Here is a 9,864-nt window from a genome sequence, read left to right as displayed (position 1 = left end):
TGTTTCATCCAATAGAATTCCTTGTAGGTCCAAAGGGGAAAGAAATATCAATTTTTAATATACTGAAGGCTACTGGAAGAAGGTTTTCCACTATATGGACTCACCTGCGATACATCTGCTCCGCCTGCAGGTGGCGCCCATCTTTGAGCAGCTGAACATCGTTGAAGAGGAGCCGGATCATGCCGTCGGCTTTGTCCAGATCCCTCTCCACCTCAACCGTGTGCTGCGCTGGTTTCCCGGCACTCAGGAGACGAATGTCCTGCAACCAAAGCAAGAGTCACTACAATGCAAAGTTTGCTTCACAGTTTGACCGACTAGTAGTGTGTTTTGAGTAAGTATGATCTCACCGTCTGCAGCAGAGACTCAGTCTGGTTGAGCTGTTCCTCACACATGCCTGATTCCATCTGCACTTTACTGACGATCTGCTGGAAACGCTCTAACCTGCAAAGGATCAGAGTTCGCAGACAATTGAATTACTTTTTTTTCCTAAACTGGCAGTTCGTGGTCAGAATGAGCTGCAATGAGGGCCAGACATTGTGCCGATTAATCAAAGGTCTGATGTACGTGAGACTATTGCACAAACGACTGGAATATTTTTCAATAAAATTAAGGGACAGGATTTTTAATACAATAAAACAAACATATATGTTAGTATATGTTAACGTATATGTGACCCTGGACCACAAAACCAGTCATAAGGGTCAATGAGAGTTATACATCATCTGAAAGCTGAATAAAAAAGCTTTCCATTGATGTATGGTTTGTTAGGATAGGAGGACAATATTTGGCACTATTTGAAAATCTGGAATCTGAGGGTGCAAAAAAAATCAAAATACTGAGAAAATCATCTTTAAAGTTGTCCAAATGAAGTTCTCAGCAATGCATATTACTAATCAAAAATTAAGTTTTGATATATTTACGATAGGAAATGTACAAAATATCTTCATGGAACATGATCTTTACTTAATATCCTAATGATTTTTGGCATAAAAGAAAAATCGATAATTTTGACCCAAACAATGTATTGTTGGCTATTGCTACAAATATCCCCCAGCGACTTAACACTGCTTCTGTGCTCCAGGCTCACATATGTTAAAAACTATGTTCATTTTGAAACAAATATGATGTGAAATTACTTCAAATAACTAAAATCAGTTACACTTTATTTTAAGGTGTCCTTATTATAGTGTAATTATACATTTAAGTACTGAGTAATATTAATATTAACTACATGTACTTACTATATGGTTAGGGTTAGGATTCGGGTTTGGCTTAGGGTTACTTGCATGTAATTATGCATATCCAGCAAACCAGCAACCAGCATCCCATGCTGGGGTCCAGCAAACCAGCAACCCATGATGGGATCCAGCAAACCAGCAACCAGTATCCCATGCTGGGATCCAGCATGCAAAACATACCCAATGATGGTGACCAACTATGCTGGATTTTTCAGCAGGGTGAATAGTTAAATTCTAAATAAATGGACAAAGGCAAACAGTAAATTAATTAAGAGGCCATGTGACCTGTAACTTAACCAAATCACACATGAAAAAGACCAAATTCAAATTCATTCAATGTAAATATCGGATAAACCATTTAATGTAAAAGTGTTCAATAGATAAAGTGCATTGTTATTGTAAATGTGATGAATGCAGGAGAGGACTGTGACTTCCATTCATCCATTCATTCTCCAAACCACTTGTATACATATAATAACCACAATACCAGTCAAAGTCATCAAAAATCATGTAATGTCATTTAGAATCAGTAAAGTGTTTAAACAATATATGCTCTTAAAAACCTAATTAAATAGTAATGGAAAGTAACAGGAAATTACAGAGAACTCCTATCATTCCCAACATCTCGTGGAATTTTCTATCGTGGAAGTTTCCTCATGAGTTTAACCCAGTCAACTTCCTGAATGAGCAGGCCTGGTTTGAGAAGCCTGAGGCCTTTATGCCATTCTTTGTTGGTAAGATAACATTGTCTCTGCTTGTATGCTTTATTTTATTGTCATAGTGAATTTATGTCTGTGTTTGCAAATTCTTTTAAGACACATGAGTAATGTATAATAATACATTTCCTTTCAGGTCCTCATACTTGTCTTGGTGAAGATCTTTCTTGAAATTAAGATTTTTATAATGGCAGTGGTAAAACTTTTAAAAAAATTTTTTTTAACTTTCTTGTTGATAAGTATATGTGACCCTGGACCACAAAACCAGTCATAAGGGTCAATGAGAGTTATACATCATCTGAAAGCTGAATAAAAAAGCTTTCCATTGATGTATGGTTTGTTAGGATAGGAGGACAATATTTGGCACTATTTGAAAATCTGGAATCTGAGGGTGCAAAAAAAATCAAAATATTGAGAAAATCGCCTTTAAAGTTGTCCAAATGAAGTTCTCAGCAATGCATATTACTAATCAAAAATTAAGTTTTGATATATTTACGATAGGAAATGTACAAAATATCTTCATGGAACATGATCTTTACTTAATATCCTAATGATTTTTGGCATAAAAGAAAAATCGATAATTTTGACCCAAACAATGTATTGTTGGCTATTGCTACAAATATCCCCCAGCGACTTAACACTGCTTTTGTGCTCCAGGCTCACATATGTTAAAAACTATGTTCATTTTGAAACAAATATGATGTGAAATTACTTCAAATAACTAAAATCAGTTACACTTTATTTTAAGGTGTCCTTATTATAGTGTAATTATACATTTAAGTACTGAGTAATATTAATATTAACTACATGTACTTACTATATGGTTAGGGTTAGGATTCGGGTTTGGCTTAGGGTTACTTGCATGTAATTATGCATAATTGTTATTATAATAGAAAGTACATGTAGCATGTGTAACAAGGACACCTTAAAATATAATGTTACCCTAAAATCACCTGGACATTAGTTGGTTAAATGTAATTGACAAAACAAGCCACAAAAAAGCATGTATCAAGAAACTCACTGTTTTTCGCAACGAAGCAAATACTCTAAACGATACGGGTCTGTCAAAAAGGCCATTTTTACAGTCCAACAGCATGCAAGACTCTCCCCAAAATGCATTAAAAAGCATGTTTGTCTAGTTATAATCCTGTCATGGGACTCGGACAGACCAAACCACAGCAAGGATAAAGCTACTGTGGCGCTTGGTCAGTCATTCCATGGTCCATAAAGAAACTGTGTGCTGCATATTACTCTCATCCAGAAAGAAGCAGCATTGTCTTGTGACAGGGGACGTGTCCTGTTTTGGATGAAACTCCCTCTCCTTCAAGATGATGGATATCGATAACTATTTCATTTCATTTAGTGCAGAATAGAATCGCAACATTCTCTTTCGGTCTCACTGACAGTAAACTTGCTACAGTACACTGCTTCACAGAAACTGAACGGAAACACATTTATTTGGAAGTCACTATATGACGAATACAGATTCATCAGTCTCTATATAACTAGGAAGGTTAAAGAGTTTTTTAAAGTTTGGAGTTGTCATTAAAGGTGTAATAATGTCACTAAGCCAAACCAAAATTGTTTAATGTTGCTGATGCTCCATTCGCCTTGCAAAACTGAAGTATTTCACAAAAAATTCAAGGTTTCTTTTATCAAAACGGCTGTAATTTAGTTCTCCTTTTTACTTCTATATGTAAATGATAGGCTAGACGCTTCACATGTGAAACTGTAGTTCATACTGTCGTTCATTAGAGTACTGCTGGATACTGAACAGGTATTAATATGTAAACATAGTTAACTTAGACAGTTTTACATGCTTAAACAATAAATCTAGTGATGCAAATACAGACATAAAGTGCCATCACTTGCTCACAGTTAATGTGATGAACTAAAAATCACCAAAACTCCAGCTGAAGAAGAGTAAAAAGAAAAGCTCTGTCTGTGGATGCCACTTTTTCATATTTGATATGTTCTATCGAATGCAATAAAATTCATAGATTTTAAGTACTGTAGACCACACTGAGATCTGGTACAGATAGGTAGCATCGTATCATTCTCACGCAGCTCTCATTAGTCTAGAATGGTCTTCATTGTGAGTTAGAATGGCTGATGCGATGACTGGCAGACGGTTCTATTCTAGTCTGGCTGTCGTTTCATTACACACACATTACATATTCTCAATGACCACAAAATAAAAGCCATGACAAAACTAAGACTGCTCCTCACCTCTCAAACTCTATCCGGAGCAGTCTCTCCCTCTCCAGAATAGCCACATGTAGACGCCCCCATTCCTTCTCAACGTCAATAGGATGATAACCAGGAGGAACCTTGACCTGACCAGCTTGAACCGCACTCTGTGGGCAAATGATGGTAAAACACGTTAAGAGAGAAGAAACAGATCGTTAGACAGATTTAAAACACCTTCACTTTAGCAACAGGTAAGCTAAAATAATTTTCACGCCTCATGCAACATGTTTAAATCTGTAGCATAACATATTCGGATCCTGTGTACAAACCTCAAAGGACTGGTAGAGGTGTTTGGAGCGGCTCTTCTCTGACTCTTTGGCGGGAAGCTCTGTTTCTTTAAATTTTAGAAACTGACGCCACAGAAGCTACAATATAAACAAACAAGCAATTTAATAAATAAACACAGAAATCTGACACGGTGCAATAATTTGGGATTAACTAAGACTAAAACTATAACCATAAAACACATCGTTATTACTTGAAATAAAATAGACTTTAACTGAAATAAAATGTAAAATAATTAAATATTAACCTATTTTATTTTAGCTGAAGTGCTAAAATAACTGAAACTAAAACTTAATAAAAACTATTATGGCATTTAATGAACTGTAACACTTTATATATTAACTGTACTATAACTGTAACACTTGTATATAATCTGTTATAATCTGTTAAATTCACTGAAGCAAAATTCATTATTAATAGTTAGTTAATAGTGAGAACTGGTCCCCAAACTAAAGAGTGACCAATATTATTTAATGAACCGGACTAACAATGAACATGTGTATTTTTATTACATTAACATCAATTGACACGTGTATTTTTATTACATGTGTATTTTTATTTATAACATTAACAAAGATTCATAAATACTGTAACAGATGTATTGTTCGTTGCTAGTGCAATACATTAACTAAAGCTAACTAAGGAAGGTTATTGTAAAGTGCCCCCCCCCCCCCGATATATATTAAAAATGTATTAAAATGGAAAAATAAATAAATAAATAAATAAAATAAAATAAAATAAAATAAAATAAAATAAAATAAAATAAAATAAAATAAATTCCAGCTTAGACCATTTCAAATGTATATGCTGGCTATAATAGTTAGTGTTCATTTGGTGCTGGTTTCTATGCAGTCTCCAAATCGCAGCATATGCTGGTGACCAACTTATCTGGTCCTTTAAAGGACAGTGACCCAGATAATTCAACACAAAATCAATGTGCAACTCACAGACAGCACAGCACAACAGATAATGAAGACTGCAATTCATTCAATAACTGAATACAAAAAGAGTAACTAGTAGCAACCCACACCACACAACAGCAGACTCACCTCGACCTCCTCATAGCTGCTGGGAAACTTCCTCTCCTCGAAGATGAGTACATGATGTCTGATCCACTGGATAATAATGGTGACCAGCTCGTAATACTCCTGCCAGCGCAGCTCCAGCTCCTGCAGCCGGGAACAAAACCACACAAAAACTATTCAGAGAGGAACAGGGAAGCTCTTTTGCCCCTGTGTGAAGTCACTGCTTACCACATTCACTCAATTAGGTGTCAACAATCGTAGCCTTGTCTGATAACAGCATATGAAGGGAGGGACGAATCAAAGTACAGAAATAGCTGATACAGGTTTATTGATAGTCTGTGACACAACTCACACAGATCTAATTCTGTTCTCATAACAGATGCCGATGGTGTGAAGGAGGAATGAAATAAACTGCATCTGACAGCAGCTGGATGGTGTTATATAAGAGCAGATGGCAGAGATACAGATCACACAACATCTATTACCTCTTCAAGTTTATATTCTTAACCTTGTATCCTTCTTTAAGGTGTAAACAAGGTGAAAGAGGAGCGTTCCGATGAGGGTCAAAAAGGGTCTTGATTCACCATATTTGAATGCATGCAACCTTTTCATTGCACAAAAGGATCTTTATAGCAGAAAAAGGTTCTTTAGATTATTAAAATATTCTTCACACTAAGAACAGAGATGGCTCTTTTAGGAATTGTTCACTGAAAGATTCTTTAGGGAACCAAAAATGGTTCTTCATCACTGCAAAAATCCCTTATTTGGAACCCCCTTTTTTTTAAAAGACTGTATAGTTTTACACATCTTGGAATATTGTTATAGATAATTTGTGTGAAAAGTGTGGTCATGTCAGCAAAATGTTGCATGCAAAAACAATCCATTGTCTACTGTTAATAGAGAGCACAGAACGCACAAAAGTCACTTTCAAACCAAGCATCTTTCTGTTGTTGAAGGCATTGAATTTGTATAACCAACTTGAACGCGAGCAAAACCTGTGTGGGGAACTTTTCGTCTTCACACAGAACTCCAGATTGTGTGGATTCCTATTAAAATGACTGGATTTTGCCCGTGAAATTTCTCTGAGCAGCAGTAAATGTAAGCTCCTGCAGCCGGGAACAAAACCACACAAAAACTATTCAGAGAGGAACAGGGAAGCTCTTTTGCCCCTGTGTGAAGTCACTGCTTACCACATTCACTCAATTAGGTGTCAACAATCGTAGCCTTGTCTGATAACAGCATATGAAGGGAGGGACGAATCAAAGTACAGAAATAGCTGATACAGGTTTATTGATAGTCTGTGACACAACTCACACAGATCTAATTCTGTTCTCATAACAGATGCCGATGGTGTGAAGGAGGAATGAAATAAACTGCATCTGACAGCAGCTGGATGGTGTTATATAAGAGCAGATGGCAGAGATACAGATCACACAACATCTATTACCTCTTCAAGTTTATATTCTTAACCTTGTATCCTTCTTTAAGGTGTAAACAAGGTGAAAGAGGAGCGTTCTGTCATTTTGTAAACCCGATGAGGGTCAAAAAGGGTCTTGATTCACCATATTTGAATGCATGCAACCTTTTCATTGCACAAAAGGATCTTTATAGCAGAAAAAGGTTCTTTAGATTATTAAAATATTCTTCACACTAAGAACAGAGATGGCTCTTTTAGGAATTGTTCACTGAAAGATTCTTTAGGGAACCAAAAATGGTTCTTCATCACTGCAAAAATCCCTTATTTGGAACCCCCTTTTTTTTAAAAGACTGTATAGTTTTACACATCTTGGAATATTGTTATAGATAATTTGTGTGAAAAGTGTGGTCATGTCAGCAAAATGTTGCATGCAAAAACAATCCATTGTCTACTGTTAATAGAGAGCACAGAACGCACAAAAGTCACTTTCAAACCAAGCATCTTTCTGTTGTTGAAGGCATTGAATTTGTATAACCAACTTGAACGCGAGCAAAACCTGTGTGGGGAACTTTTCGTCTTCACACAGAACTCCAGATTGTGTGGATTCCTATTAAAATGACTGGATTTTGCCCGTGAAATTTCTCTGAGCAGCAGTAAATGTAACCGCACCTTTAGTCCCCATTCACTGTGATTGTACTAAAAAGGAGCAGCACGCACATTCTGCTAAACTTCTCCTTTTGTGTTGCACGAATGAAATAAAATCACGAGGTCTGGAACGAGTAAATGGCGATCATCTTGTCATTGTCAGAGAGACTGGACACTGATGCTATTCAGCAGTAGTGTGGGAATTTTCACAGGCAGGAAACCTTAAGAAACCTCATTCATATAGTTTTATTAGATTTGGTTCGACGGCATATTAACTGGACTATGTGCTGACTGCCTAAGTCTGGAACTGGGTCGTTAAGTGGAAATTACGTCATATTGAAATGATGAGGGAAATACTCACATTGGCTCTGATGCCGTCCTGGACGTCTGGGACACGTGGCATAGCGTCGTAAAGGGAGGACACATAGGTGATGATGGACTTCTCATCAGGATGAGGCACATCCACATCTGCAACGGAAAGAATTGCAGTTTAATAAGCATTCGTTTTTGTTCACTGTGTTTAAATGAAAACATATGATTCTTTGTGTGTCATTTGTTTAGGCAGACTGCATTTGGTCAGATTTCAATAAAACTATTTTGATTTTCATCGGCATGAAACTGTGATCATCTTTTCTTCTCCATTATGATGCATATCCAAGTGAAATAGCATCTTGAACGGGTAAAATATTTTAAAAAAAAAACAACAACAACATATTTCGTCCATCAGGAACTGATTGGTTTAGTTAGATTGTTTTCGTTTGCTTATTGATCTTGCTCCGGTGAACAAATCATCAAAGTTAATGTTTTTAATTAAAGATTACAAGTAATGATGTGCACGAATAAATCATTAATAATAAACACTGTAGCGCTCATGTAAAGGCACATACTTTTGACGCTTTTCAAATGTCAAAGGTCATGGGATCCTAAACTCAATGAAAGATCAACCTACGGTGTTGTGGGACTGAACTAATACATTCAATCAGGATTTAGCTTCAACACTGGATGTTAATATCTAATAACTTTCTTCAAAATCAGCTTATAGTATTTATAGTATAGTATAGCTTTAACATTACTAATTGTTAAGTATTTATAGTATAGTATTAAGTATTTATAGTATAGCTTTAACATTACCCTCTGGGTCAAGCAGTCGTGTGACCCCAAGTTCGTGCTCTGCCACTGAAAAAGCCTGTTCCAGGTTCTCCAGGTTGGACTGGCGGTACACCTTCCCCATGTCGATAAACCTGGGCCTGGTGAAATCAAGAGTAACCAAAGTAAGTGTGTAAGAAATGCAGCATCAAACGTTTAAATCACTGGAACACTCAACAAAAAATGAATTGCAAATGCAATCTAATGTATAAAGAAATTTTACTTTTACAATAAGGTCTCATTAGGTAAGTACATTGACTAACATTAACTAATAATGAGCGATACATTTGTTACAGTATTAATTCATCTTTGTTAACTGTGCTCCATTATTAGTTCATGATGGCTCAGGTAGATACAACTTTTTATTTTAATAATGCATGTTTAAATGTTGAAATTAACAAAGATTAATAAATGCTTTAGAAGAATTTTTCGTTGTTAGTTCATGTTAACAAATGAAACCTGTATAATGTTACCAAAAAATACAGTATATAATGAAATCCCAATGACAAAATTTGAAATCTTTGGAGTTAGTGGATTTGAATATTGCAGAATAAAATAAGTATACTAGTTGCTTAATAGTAGAGGGACATAATGAGTTCAGAGATGCAGGTAAAGTGGCCACCTGCTCCATAAATCCAAAAAAAACATCTGTCTCCGGAGGGATGGAGCCATAACTCACATGAATACCCAGAGCTGGGAGTGGCTCAAAACAACAGAGAGCGAACAAACTCTACACACTAACACTTAATGATTCAAACATCAAAACCTTTAGATTCTGCACCATACAAAAAGTGTGATAAATGAAGCAAGCACCCAGGCATCTCTGTGAAATGTATGCTGGAAGGCATGGCATAAAATTCTCCAGCGTGGTACTGAATGTCTGCCACCATGCTCAGATCGTCCGTCCTGAAGCCTCCATGGATCTGCCTCAGGTCTCTCTCTGGTAAATGGCTCTCTGAGCTCCAGTCCGGCCCGCATCCCATTTGAGAGTCTCAGCTGGAGCGAGCGCCTGGACTCTGGGAGCCCTGGCCGGAGTCCTCGGAGGGAATATCCTCGCACAGCATGACCACACGGTCCTCCACATCACTGGCAGAAGCCACGGTGCTGCTGGAGCTGGTGCGATGCTTCTTAAAGGACAGACG

General features: G+C 36.8%; 1 pseudogene; it reads right to left on the bottom strand.

The window, feature by feature from the left end:
• Nucleotides 1-9,864, bottom strand: part of LOC107558619 (plectin-like) — a 78,100-nt pseudogene that overhangs the window by 32,454 nt on the left and 35,782 nt on the right.

This window comes from Sinocyclocheilus grahami, unplaced genomic scaffold (assembly GCF_001515645.1).
Source record: "Sinocyclocheilus grahami isolate Dianchi unplaced genomic scaffold, SAMN03320097.WGS_v1.1 scaffold654.1, whole genome shotgun sequence".
NCBI classification, from domain to species: Eukaryota; Metazoa; Chordata; class Actinopteri; order Cypriniformes; family Cyprinidae; genus Sinocyclocheilus; species Sinocyclocheilus grahami.
Note: the sequence above shows the minus strand (reverse complement) of the source record. Positions and strands in the feature narration are given on the sequence as shown.